Below are 13,605 nucleotides of genomic sequence, written 5' to 3'. Positions count from 1 at the left end.
AAAGCCCGTTCATTTGTCCCGGTTTTCTGAGTCTTCGGCCGGGACATCGGGTTCATCCACGGATGAGTTTGAGGTGAATGCTATCGTGGGGTGCAAGGTGGTACGTGGCAAGAAATTTTATCTGGTGGACTGGAAGGGTCACGGCCCAGAGGATAGAACCTGGGAGCCTGTGGAGCACATTCGGGCTTATTGCAGCTTTTGAGCGTAGCGAGGCTCAAGGAGGGGGGGGGGTAATGTTAGGAGTCGAGTTTCCTCTGCTGCACAGGGGGAATCTCGATCCGTGTCTGCTGCGGTCTCCCATTCTGCATCGGCCGCAGTGGGGTCTGCTCAGCAGAGACGTCGCTCCCAGCATCTCGCTGAGGCTGATTCTGTGCATAGGGTTACTACTGCCTCTTCTGGCTCTCCTATTGTACCCTGCACTGAACTGCAGCGAGCAGGCTTCTCTGGGGCTAAGTCCCTATTTACACACACTGAGCATGTCCAGGGCAAGATCTCTCAGTGAAGGTCTAGGGTCACATGCTCAGGTACTGCAGCAACTCCCATTGGTCCTTCTCACGGAAGGTCCTGCAGGTACTAGGACTAGTTCTGCTTTGCACACTGAGCATGCCCAGGGCAGGATCTCTCAGTGGAGGTCTAGGGTCACGTGCTCAGGTGCTGCAGCAATTCCATTGGTCCTACTTTCACAGGTCCTAGACGTGCTGCAGCTATTTAAGGCTCGCATGGCGCATGGCCATGCGCTAGTATTGTCTAAAGTTATGTGCTTTGCGCCAGTGTGGTCACATGTGTTCATGTTCAGGGACCCGGCTGAAATAAGCCCCTAGAATGCTGGCTCCTCCGGCGAGGAGATTGAGTCTGTGTGTATTCAGGGACCCGGCTGAAATAAGCCCCTAGAATGCTGGCTCCTCCGGCGAGTTTTGTGTAATTGCGTGACCACTTACTGCTCTCTGTTTGGGCAGTTAGCCTGTGCCACTGTGGAGTCTAACAGGGCACAGTGCTTTCCTTTCACAGCTACTCAGTGAATTAACTGAGTTAGTCTATACCGCCATATAGCTCCGCCGTTTGCTAGCAGCAGGTACTCCTGTACGGTGGACCCCGGGCTGCGAACGCACCAATATCAATAAAACATCTCTATTTACTTGGTGCGTTCTGCTAGCCCTAACATCATGTTATCCGAAACGGTCAGAAAACCAGCCACATATTGGCAGATCCCAGACCTCAAACTATATACTTCGTAAGTTTATAAGCCACTCCAGTGTCAGGAATAGATAGTATGTGAAAATACAGTATAATTCTTGTGTTTTTCTCCTATAGGGACTGCCCTAGTTTGGTGTTGTAACAGCTGTTAATTAGTAGTGCAGACAAATTGTCCTAGACTAAACTCCGTTTTCAGACGGCCCAATATGTGCCACTCAGGGAAAACTTACCTGCTCCAAAGATCAATAGCAGCTTCTAACTAATGGCCATGCTGCGGTCTGTCAAGGAATGAGTGCAATATCGTTATAAAGACTAGGGATGTGTGCAATCATAATGTCTGGAAGATCTGTGCCATTATTTAGTATGAATGTGGAGATTATCTCTGAAATTTAAGTGTCCCTGAGCAGTATATACGGTATTTTCACATACTATCTATTCCTGACACTATATATAGTGTGAAGTCTGGGGTCTGCCAAATGTGGCTAGTTTTCTGACTGTTTCGGATAACATGATACATGATTTTAGGTTTTTTTTCATCTAGTCCCGCTTGAATATAGTTCAATATTAAATACTCTCCTGATGAATGAATCCAATGAATATTCATTTCTCTTAAGTAGCGGCACACGTGACCGCCGGCAGCAGCAGGAAGCCGGTGGCTGACACTGCGCACTACTGAAGAGTAGGGTTGGGCGAAACGGATCGTTCATTTTCGAAAGTCGCCGACTATTGGCAAAGTCGGGTTTCATGAAACCCGACCCGATCCCTGTGTGGGGTCGGCCATGCGGTACGCGACTTTCGCGCCAAAGTCGCGTTTCAATGATGCGAAAAGCGCCATTTCTCAGCCAATGAAGGTGGACGCAGAGTGTGGGCAGCGTGATGACATAGGTCCTGGTCCCCACCATCTTAGAGAAGGGCATTGCAGTGATTGGCTTGCTGTCTGCGGCATTACAGTGGCTATAAAGAGGCGTTCCCGCCGACCGCCATCTTACTGCTGCTGATCTGAGCATAGGGAGAGGTTGCTGCCGCTTCGTCAGAAGCAGGGATAGCGTTAGGCAGGGTCCATTAACCCCAAAACCGCCTGTGCTGTAGCGATTTCCACTGTCCAACACCACCTTTTGTTTGCAGGGACAGTGGAAGCTACATTTTTTTTTCCTCAGCGCTGTAGCTCATTGGGCTGCCCTAGAAGGCTCTCTGATAGCTGCATTGCTGTGTGTACACCGCTGTGCAAACCAACTGCTTTTTTCAAAGCACAAATCCTGTTGTTCCTTCCTTTCTGCACAGCTATCTTTTTTGTTTGTCCACACTTTTGATTTAATTTGTGCAGCAGTCCACTCCTTCTTATTGCTGTCTGCCATACCTGGCTGAGATTACTGCAGGGAGATAGTAATTGTAGGACAGTCCCTATTTTTTTTTTTTAAATTCTCCCTAAAAAAAAAAAGTAGTGGGAGATTAAGATTGGCATTTCTGCTAGAGTGCCAGTACTGTGTGTGCCATCTCTCTCCAATTTTGGGGCACAGAAAGCTTAGTGTGTAATACTGGCCCTGATTTCTTGGCAATTCTCCCTAACCAAAAAAAGTAGTGGGAGATTAAGATTGGCATTTCTGCTAGAGTGCCAGTCCTGTGTGTGCCATCTCTCTCCAATTTTGGGGCACAGAAAGCCTAATGTGTAATACTGGCCCTGATTTCTTGGCAATTCTCCCTAACCAAAAAAAGGAGTGGGAGACTGAGATTGGCATTTCTGCTAGAGTGCCAGTCCTGTGTGTTCCATCTCTCTCCAATTTTGGGGCACAGAAAGCCTAGTGTGTAATACTTGCCCTGATTTCTTGGCAATTCTCCCTAACCAAAAAAAGCAGTGGGAGATTAAGATTGGCATTTCTGCTAGAGTGCCAGTCCTGTGTGTGCCATCTCTCTCCAATTTTGGGGCACAGAAAGCCTATTGTGTAGTACTGGCCCTGATTTCTTGGCAATTCTCCCTAACCAAAAAAAGCAGTGGGAGATTAAGATTGGCATTTCTGCTAGAGTGCCAGTCCTGTGTGTGCCATCTCTCTTCAATTTTGGGGCACAGAAAGCCTATTGTGTAATACTGGCCCTGATTTCTTGGCAATTCTCCCTAACCAAAAAAAGCAGTGGGAGATTAAGATTGGCCTTTGTGCTTCTGTGCCAGTCGTGTGTGCCATCTCTCTCAAATTGTGGGCCACAGAAAGCCTAGTGTCTGTTTTTTTTTATTTTGGTTGTTAAATTCTCCCTGAAAAAAAAAAAACAGTGGGAGATTAATATTGGCCTTTGTGCTTATGTGCCGGTCCTGTGTGTGCCATCTCTCTAAAATTGTGGGCCACAGAAATCCTAGTTTTTTATTTTTTTTTTTATTTTGGTTTTTAAATTCTCCCTGAAAAAAAAATAAACAGTGGGAGATTAATATTGGCCTTTGTGCTTCTGTGCCAGTCGTGTGTGCCATCTCTCTCAAATAGTGGGCCACAGAAAGCCTAGTGCCTGTTTTTGGTTTTTAAATTCTCCCTTAAAAAAAAAAAATAAACAGTGGGAGATTAATATTGGCCTTTGTGCTTGTGTGCCAGTCCTGTGTGTGCCATCTCTCTCAAATTGTGGGCCACAGAAAGCCTAGTGTCTGTTTTTTTTTTGTTTTTTTTTATTTTGGTTTTTAAATTCTCCCTGACAAAAAAAAAAACAGTGGGAGATTAATATTGGCCTTTGTGCTTCTGTTCCAGTCGTGTGTGCCATCTCTCTCAAATAGTGGGCCACAGAAAGCCTAGTGCCTGTTTTTGGTGTTTAAATTCTCCCTTAAAAAAAAATAAACAGTGGGAGATTAATATTGGCCCTTGTGCTTCTGTGCCACTCGTGTGTGTGTGCCATCTCTCTCAAATTGTGGGCCACAGATAGCCTAGTGTCTGTTTTTTTTTATTTTGGTTGTTAAATTCTCCCTGAAAAAAACCAAACAGTGGGAGATTAATATTGGCCTTTGTGCTTGTGTGCCGGTCCTGTGTGTGCCATCTCTCTAAAATTGTGGGCCACGGAAAGCCTAGTTTTTTTTTGTTTTGTTTTTTTGTTTTTAAATTCTCCCTGAAAAAAAAAAAATAAACAGTGGGAGATTAACCCCTTCACCCCAAAGCCTGTTTTCACCTAATTGACAGGGCCAATTTTTACAATTCTGACCACTGTCACTTTATGAGGTCATAACTCTGAAACGCTTCAACGGATCCTGGTGATTCTGACACTGTTTTCTCGTGACATATTGTACCTCATGATAGTGGTAAAACTTCTTCGATATGACTTGCATTTATTTGTGAAAAAAACAAAAATTTGTCGGAAATTATGAAAATTTAGCAATTTTCAAACTCTTAGTTTTTATGCCATTAAATTAGAGAGTTATATCACATAATATAGTTAATAAACAACATTTCCCACATGTCTGCTTTACATCAGCACAATTTTGGAAACATAATTTTTTTTGTTAGGGAGTTATAAGGGTTAAAAGCTGACCAGCGATTTCTCATTTTTGCAACAAAATTTGCAAAACCATTTTTTTACGGACCACCTCACACTTGAAGTGACTTTGAGCGGTCTATATGACAGAAAATGCCCAAAAGTGACACCATTCTAAAAACTGCACCCCTCAAGGTACTCAAAACCACATTCAAAAAGTTTATTAACCCTTCAGGTGCTTCACAGGAATTTTTTGAATGTTTAAAAAAATTGAACATTTAACTTTTTTTCACAAAATTTTTACTTCAGGTCCAATTTGTTTCATTTTACCAAGGGTAACAGGAGAAATTGGACCACAAAAGTTGTTGTACAATTTGTCCTGAGTACGACGATACCCCATATGTGGGGGTAAACCACTGTTTGGGCACATGGCAGAGCTCGGCAGGGAAGGAGCGCCATTTGACTTTTCAATGCAAGATTTGCTGGAATTGAGATCGGAGCCCATGTCACGATTGGAGAGCCCCTGATGTGCCTAAACAGTGGAAACCCCCAAAAGTGACACCATTTTGGAAAGTAGACCCCCTAAGGAACTAATCTAGATGTGTGGTGAGCACTTTGATCCTCCAAGTGCTTCACAGAAGTTTATAATGTAGAGCCGTAAAAAAAATTTCATATTAATTTTCACAAAAAATGATTTTTTGCCCCCCAATTTTTTTTCCCAAGGGTAACAGGATAAATTGGACCACAAAAGTTGTTGTGCAATTTGTCCTGAGTATGCCGATACTTAATATATGGGGATAAACCACTGTTTGAGCGCATGTCAGAGCTCGGAAGGGAAAGAGTGCCATTTGACTTTTCAATGCAAAATTGGCTGGAATTGAGATCGGATGCCATGTCGCATTTGGAGAGCCCCTGACGTGCCTTAACAGTGGAAACCCCCCACAAGTGACCCCATTTTGGAAAGAAGACCCCCTAAGGAACTTATCTAGATGTGTGGTGAGCACTTTTAACCCCCAATTGTTTCACTAAAGTTTAGAATTTAGCATTGTGAAAATTAAAAAATCATTTTTTCTTTCCACAAAATGATGTTTTAGCCCGCAAATTTTTTTTCCCAAGGGTAACAGGAGAAATTGGACCACAAATTTTATTGTCCAATTTGTCCTGAGTACGCTGATACCCCACATGTGGGGGGGAACCACCGTTTGAGTGCATGGCAGAGCTCGGAAGGGAAGGAGCACCGTTTGAAATGCAGACTTAGATGGAATGGTCTGCAGGTGTCATGTTGCATTTGCAGAGCCCTTGATATACCTAAACAGTAGAAACCCACCACAAGTGACCCCATATTGGAAACTAGACCCCCCAAGGAACTTATCTAGATGTGTTGTGAGAGCTTTGAACCAACAAGTGTTTCACTACAGTTTATAACGCAGAGCCGTGAAAATAAAAAATATTTTTTTTCCACGAAAATGATATTTTAGCCCCCACGTTTTTATTTTCCCAAGGGTAACAGGACAAATTAGACCCCAAGAGTTGTTGTCCAACTTGTCCTGAGAACGCTGATACCCCATATGTTGGGGGGAACCACTGTTTGGGTGCACGGCAGAGCTCGGAAGGGAAGGAGCGCCATTTGAAATGCAGACTTAGATTGATTGGTCTGCAGGCGTCATGTTGCATTTGCAGAGCCCCTGATGTACCTAAACAGTAGAAACCCCCCACAAGTGACCCCATATTGGAATCTAGACCCCCCAGGGAACTCATCTAGATTTGTTGTGAGAGCTTTGAACCAACAAGTGTTTCACTACAGTTTATAACGCAGAGCCGTGAAAATAAAAAATATTTTTTTTCCACGAAAATGATATTTTATCCCCTATGTTTTTATTTTCCCAAGGGTAACAGGACAAATTGGACCCCAAAAGTTGTTGTCCAACTTGTCCTGAGAACGCTGATACCCCATATGTTGGGGGGAACCACTGTTTGAGCGCACAGGAGAACTCGGAAGGGAAGAAGCACTGTTTTACTTTTTCAAAGCAGAATTGGCTGGAATTGAGATTGGACGCCATGTCGCGTTTGGAGAGCTCCTGATGTGCCTAAACAGTGGAAACCCCCAATTATAACTGAAACCCTAACCCCAACCCTAACCCTAGCCCTAACCCTAACCCTAATGGGAAAATGGAAATAAATACATTTTTTTACATTTTATTATTTTTCCCTAACTAAGGGGGTGATGAAGGGGGGTTTGATTTACTTTTATAGCGTTTTTTTGGCGGATTTTTAGGGTTGGCAGCTGTCACACACTAACAGACGCTTTTTATTGCAAAAAATAGTTTTTGCATCACCACATTTTGAGAGCTATAATTTATCCATATTTTGGCCCACAGAGTCATGTGAGATCTTGTTTTTTGCGGGACGAGTTGACGTTTTTATTGGTAACATTTTTTTATCGCTTTTTATTCCGATTTTTGGGAGGCGGAATGAACAAAAACCAGCAATTCCTGAATTTCTTTTGGGGGGGGCGTTTATACCGTTCCACGTGTGGTAAAATGGATAAAGTAGTTTTATTCTTCAGGTCAGTATGATTACAGCGATACCTCATTTATGTAATTTTTTTTATGTTTTGGCGCTTTTACACAATAAAAACTATTTTATATAAAAAAATAATTGTTTTTGCATCGCATTATTCTGAGAGCTATAACTTTTTTATTTTTCTGCTGATGATGCTGTATGGCGGCTTTTTTTTCGCGGGACAAGATGACGTTTTCAGCGGTACCATGGTTATTTATATCCGTCATTTTGATCGCATGTTATTCCACTTTTTGTTCGCCTGTATGATAATAAAGCAATGTTTTTTGCCTCGTTTTTTTTTTTTTGCGGTGTTCACTGAAGGGGTTAACTAGTGGGATAGTTTTATAGAGCGGGTCGTTACGGACGTGGCGATACCAAATATGTGTACATTTATTGGTTTTTTTTTAATTGACATAAATAAATGGATTTATTGGGAAATGTTTTTTTTTTGAGGGGGGGGGGGGATTTTTTTTTTTTTTACACATTCTATTTTTTTTTTTAACTTTCTACCATTGTCCCAGGGTGGGACATCACTGTATTAGATCAGATCGTTGATCTGGCAGTGTGCATAGCACTCTGTCAGATCAACGATCTGACAGGCAGTTTAGCTGGCTTTCCGGCGCCTCCTCTCAGCAACTCTCAGCAGGCGCCGGCTAGCCAGGTCATTTCATGACCCGAAACGAGTCCGGTGGCCATCTTGGATCCGGGGACTCCTTCCGGGTCACCGGAGCAACGCGATCTCATTGCGTTGCTCCGGTGGGAGAGCGCAGGGAGCCCCCGTCCCTGCGCGATCCCCCTCTATGCCGCTGTCACTACTGACAGCGGCATCAGAGGGGTTAAATGCCCGCGATCGGCGATTGCGCCGATCGTGGGCATTGCTGCGGGGTGTCAGCTGTCATATACAGCTGACACCCGCACCCAATCACCGCGGCGCTCAGCGTGAGACCGCGGTGATCGGTGCGCCGTACTAGTACTGCTGCTGGCACAAATGCAGTGCCGGCAGCGCAGTACTAGTACGGCGCATGTCACGAAGGGGTTAATATTGGCCTTTGTGCTTCTGTGCCAGTCGTGTGTGCCATCTCTCTCAAATAGTGGGCCACAGAAAGCCTAGTGTCTGTTTTTGGTTTTTAAATTCTCCCTTAAAAAAAATAAACAGTGGGAGATTAATATTGGCCTTTGTGCTTGGGTGCCGGTCCTGTGTGTGTCATCTCTCTAAAATTGTGGGCCACAGAAAGCCTAGTGTCTGTTTTTTTTGTTTGTTTGTTTTTTAAATTCTCTCTGAAAAAAAAAAAAAAACAGTGGGAGATTAATATTGGCCTTTGTCCTTGTGTGCCGGTCCTGTGTGTGCAATCTCTCTCAAATAGTGGGCAACAGAAAGCCTAGTGCCAGTTTTTGGTTTTTAAATTCTCCCTGAAAAAAAAAATAAACAGTGGGAGATTAATATTGGCATTTGTGCTTGAGTGACAGTCCTGCGTGTGTGGCATCTCTCTTATTTGGTGCCACAGAAAACCGAGTGTGTAACATTGTGCCTGATTTTCCTTGCAGTCTCACACACCTATAAAGGGATATCTAAATCCTACAGAAGTTTGAGTTCACCTTGTAAGTTGTTTTACAGCAAAAAATACCGTTACTTTGGTTACATTTTTAAAACAATGAGGAAGTCTGGTGGAAGAGGTCGTGGCTGTGGGCGTTCATTGCCAGCTGGTAATGATGGTAGTGGTGGTGGAGCATCAGGTGGTCGTGGGAAAAACAATATAGCACCTAAGTCTCGAGCTGTGGAGCCAGGTTCGTCGTCTGGCTACAAAAGGCCTCGAACGCTCCCTTTTCTGGGAGTAGGAAAACCGCTTTTAAAGCCGGAGCAGCAAGAGCAAGTTTTGGCTTACCTTGCTGACTCAGCCTCTAGCTCTTTTGCCTCCTTTTCTGAAACTGGTAAATGTAAAAGCAGCGCGTCGTTAGTGGATGTTCACGGTCAGGGACAAGTCACTTCCTTGTCCTCTAAAGCAAAAACAACAACAGAGAAGGATGCCGCAGGCGACACAACGGGTTACTCCATGGAGCTCTTTACACTTACCGTTCCTGGCTTAGAAAGTGAAACAGTTAACAGGCCATGCCCATTACAAGTTGAATCGGACATGGATGCACAGCCACAGCCAGATTTCTATGCTGTTCCTTTGACTCAAACCACAACATTGCCCTCGCAGTGTACTGATCCAGAATCAGACCCTGATGAGACTATGGTGCCCCGTCACGACCGCTATACCACCGACTTACACGGTGACACAAACAAAGTTGCACACGAGATAGAAGAGGAGGTTATAGATGTCCCAGTTGTTGACCCCGATTGGCAGCCATTGGGGGAACAGGGTGCAGGCGGCAGTAGTTCTGAAGTGGAGGAGGAGGGGCCGCAGCAGGCATCAACATCGCAACAGGTTCCATCTGCCGGGCCCGTATCTGGCCCAAAACGCGTGGCAAAGCCAAAACCTGTTGGAGGACAGCGTGGCCATCCGGTTAAAGCTCAGTCTGCAATGCCTGAAAAGGTATCCGATGCTAGAAAGAGTGCAGTCTGGCATTTTTTTAAACAACATCCAATTGATCAGCGCAAAGTCATCTGTCAAAAATGTTCAACTACCTTAAGCAGAGGTCAGAATCTGAAAAGTCTCAATACAAGTTGCATGCATAGACATTTAACCACCATGCATTTGCAAGCTTGGACTAACTACCAAACGTCCCTTAAGGTTGTAGCACCCTCGGCCAATGAAGCTAGTGAGAAACGCTACATCCCTTCCGTCACTGTAAGGCCACCATTTTCCGCACCACCTGCAGTATCTGCAGGTTTCGTTGCCGGGCCAAAGCAGTCAGGGTCAGGGAATCACCAGTTTCGTAGTAGGAAATACTGCATCTAGGGCACCGGCGGCAACAATACCGTCTCCAACCGTCTCTCAGTCTGCCATGTCCACCGGCACCCCCGCTAGTTCCACGATTTCCAGCTCTCCAGTCCAGCTCACCCTACATGAGACTCTGGTTAGAAAAAGGAAGTACTTATCCTCGCATCCGCGTACACAGGGTTTCAACGCCCACATAGCTAGACTAATCTCGTTAGAGATGATGCCCTACCGGTTAGTTGAAAGCAAAGCTTTCAAAGCCCTGATGGACTACGCTGAACCACGCTACGAGCTACCCAGTCGACACTTCTTTTCGAGAAAAGCCATCCCAGCCCTACACCAGCATGTTAAAGAGCGCATCGTCCATGCACTCAGGCAATCTGTGAGTACAAAGGTGCACCTGACAACAGATGCATGGACCAGTAGGCATGGCCAGGGACGTTACGTGTCCATCACGGCACACTGGGTGAATGTGGTGGATGCAGGGTCCACAGAGGACAGCAATTTTGGGACAGTTCTGCCTAGCCCACGGTCTAGGAAACAGTTGGCTGTAGCCGTGCGCACCCCCTCCTCCTCCTCGTCCTCCTGCAGAAGCGAGAGCTCGTCCGCAGTTGCACAACCACTCCATCCGCAGCTGCCACTGTTGCACACCAGGTGTCCCATTATGGGGCAGCTACTGGCAAGCGACAGCAGGCTGTATTGGCTATGAAGTGTTTGGGCGACAACAGACACACCGCGGAAGTTCTGTCCGAGTTCTTGCAGAAAGAAACGCAGTCGTGGCTGGGCACTGTAAATCTTGAGGCAGGCAAGGTAGTGAGTGATAATGGAAGGAATGGCTGCCATCTCCCTTTCCCAACTGAAACACATTCCTTGCCTGGCTCATACCTTAAACCTGGTGGTGCAGTGCTTCCTGAAAAGTTATCCGGGGTTATCCGACCTGCTCCTCAAAGTGCGCGGACTTTGCTCGCATATCTGCCGTTCGCCCGTACACTCCAGCCGTATGCAGACCTATCAGCGGTCTTTGAACCTTCCCCAGCATCGCCTAATCATCGACGTTGCAACAAGGTGGAACTCAACACTGCACATGCTTCAGAGACTGTGCGAACAGAGGCGTGCTGTTATGTATTTGTGGGAGGATACACATACACGGGCAGGCAGTTGGATGGCAGACATGGAGTTGTCAGGTGTGCAGTGGTCGAATATACAAGACATGTGTCAAGTCCTTCAGTGTTTTGAGGAATGCACACGGCTGGTTAGTGCAGACAACGCCATAATAAGCATGAGCATCCCCCTAATGCGTCTGCTGATGCAAAGTTTGATACACATGCAGCAGAGGAAGAGGAAAGCCTTGATGACAGTCAGCCATTGTCTGGTCAGGGCAGTGTACAGGACGAGGTAGCGGGCGAACAGGAGGAGGAGGATGATGGGGATGATTATTTTTGTAATGAGGAAGCTTCTACGGGGCCAATAGCAACTGGTGGCGTTGCAAGGCCGGGTCAGGTTTTTTAGGGAGACAAGTGACTTAGAAGTCCCTGAAACTGCACCTCAACCCAGCACAACCGCAGATATGACAACTGGAACTTTGGCCCACATGGCGGATTATGCCTTACGTATCCTCAAAAGGGACACACGCATTTGTAAAATGATGGCCGATGACGATTACTGGTTGGCCTGCCTCCTTGATCCTCGTTATAAAGGCAAATTGCAAAATATTATGCCACATGAGAACCTGGAACAAATATTAGCAACCAAACAATCAACTCTTGTTGACCGTTTGATTCAGGCATTCCCAGCACACAGCATCGGTGATCGTTATCACACGAGCTGCAGGGGTCAGCATGCCAGAGGTGTTAGAGGTGCACAAATCAGAAGTGGCGTTGGACAGAGGGGTTTTCTGACCAGGTTGTGGAGTGATTTTGCTATGACCGCAGACAGGACAGGTACTGCAGCATCAATTCAAAGTGACAGGAGACAACATTTGTCCAGTATGGTTACTAACTATTTTTCATCCCTTATCGACGTTCTCCCTCAACCGTCATTCCCATTTGATTACTGGGCATCCAAATTAGACACCTGGCCAGAATTGGCAGCATATGCATTGCAGGAGCTTGCTTGCCCGGCAGCTAGTGTCCTATCAGAAAGAGTATTCAGTGCTGCAGGTTCAGTATAAACCGAAAAAAGGACTCGTCTGGCTACCCAAAATGTTGATGATCTAACCTTCATTAAAATGAACCACAACTGGATTTCGAATTCTTTTGCCCCACCTTGCCCAGCTGACACCTAGCTTTCCTATGAAAAGGTCTTGCTTGTGGACTACTCTGACTGACTTTTCCAATCTCGTAATTTGCAGCAGCTGTTTGTCCAGCATACGACATCTTTACACCACCCTAAATAGCCAAACTCCCCCCACGGGGCCGTGGTCTCGCCACTTGGCGCAAGCACCCGTGAGAGTGCCGTTTGCCTGAAGAGGTGGGTGTGCCCGCTTTTGGTCGACGGCACTGCCACTGGGTCCCTCATAGTACAATAAAGTGTCTCTGGCGGTGGTGGTGCGCACCCAACGTCAGACACACCGTTGTAACATGAGGGGCCCTGGGCATGTACCGCCGGCCACAATAGAGTCCCCCCCAGCTCAAACATTGCTCTACCACTTGCAAAATTATCTCTCACAGTTCCACCAATGTTAAGTCTATGCGCTGACATCCTTCAATGCCTGGCACTGACAATACCAATGTGTTGACATGTATGATGGTACTTAACCCCTTCCCGACCCATGACGCCACGTAGGCGTCATGAAAGTCGGTGCCATTCCGACCCATGACGCCTATGCGGCGTCATGGAAAGATCGCGTCCCTGCAGACCGGGTGAAAGGGTTAACTCCCATTTCACCCGATCTGCAGGGACAGGGGGAGTGGTAGTTTAGCCCAGGGGGGGTGGCTTCACCCCCTCGTGGCTACGATCGCTCTGATTGGCTGTTGAAAGTGAAACTGCCAATCAGAGCGATTTGTAATATTTCACCCATTATAACGGGTGAAATATTACAATCCAGCCATGGCCGATGCTGAAATATCATCGGCCATGGCTGGAAATACTAGTGTGCCCCCACCCCACCCCTCCGATCGCCCCCCCACCCCCCCGATCTGGCCGGTACACTGCTCCGGCTCCCCTCCGTCCTGTGCTCCGCTCCCCCCCGTGCTCGTGCCCGCTCCCCCCGTGCTCCAATCACCCCCCCGTGCTCCAATCACCCCCCCTGCACTCCGATCCACCCCCCCCCGTGCTCCGTTCCACCCCCCCGTGCTCCGTTCCAGCCCCCCCGTGCTCCGTTCCACGCCCCCCGCGCTCCGTTCCACCCCTCCCGCGCTCCGATTCCCCCCCCCCGTGCTCCGATCCCCCCCCCCGTGGTCCCCCCCCACCCTATCATACTTACCGATCCAGCCGTGGTCCCGTCCGTCTTCTCCCGGGCGCCGCCATCTTCCAAAATGGCGGGCGCATGCGCAGTGCGCCCGCCGAATCTGCCGGCCGGCAGATTCGT

Source organism: Ranitomeya imitator, chromosome 2 (genome assembly GCF_032444005.1).
Source record: "Ranitomeya imitator isolate aRanImi1 chromosome 2, aRanImi1.pri, whole genome shotgun sequence".
Taxonomy (NCBI): domain Eukaryota; kingdom Metazoa; phylum Chordata; class Amphibia; order Anura; family Dendrobatidae; genus Ranitomeya; species Ranitomeya imitator.
Note: the sequence above shows the minus strand (reverse complement) of the source record.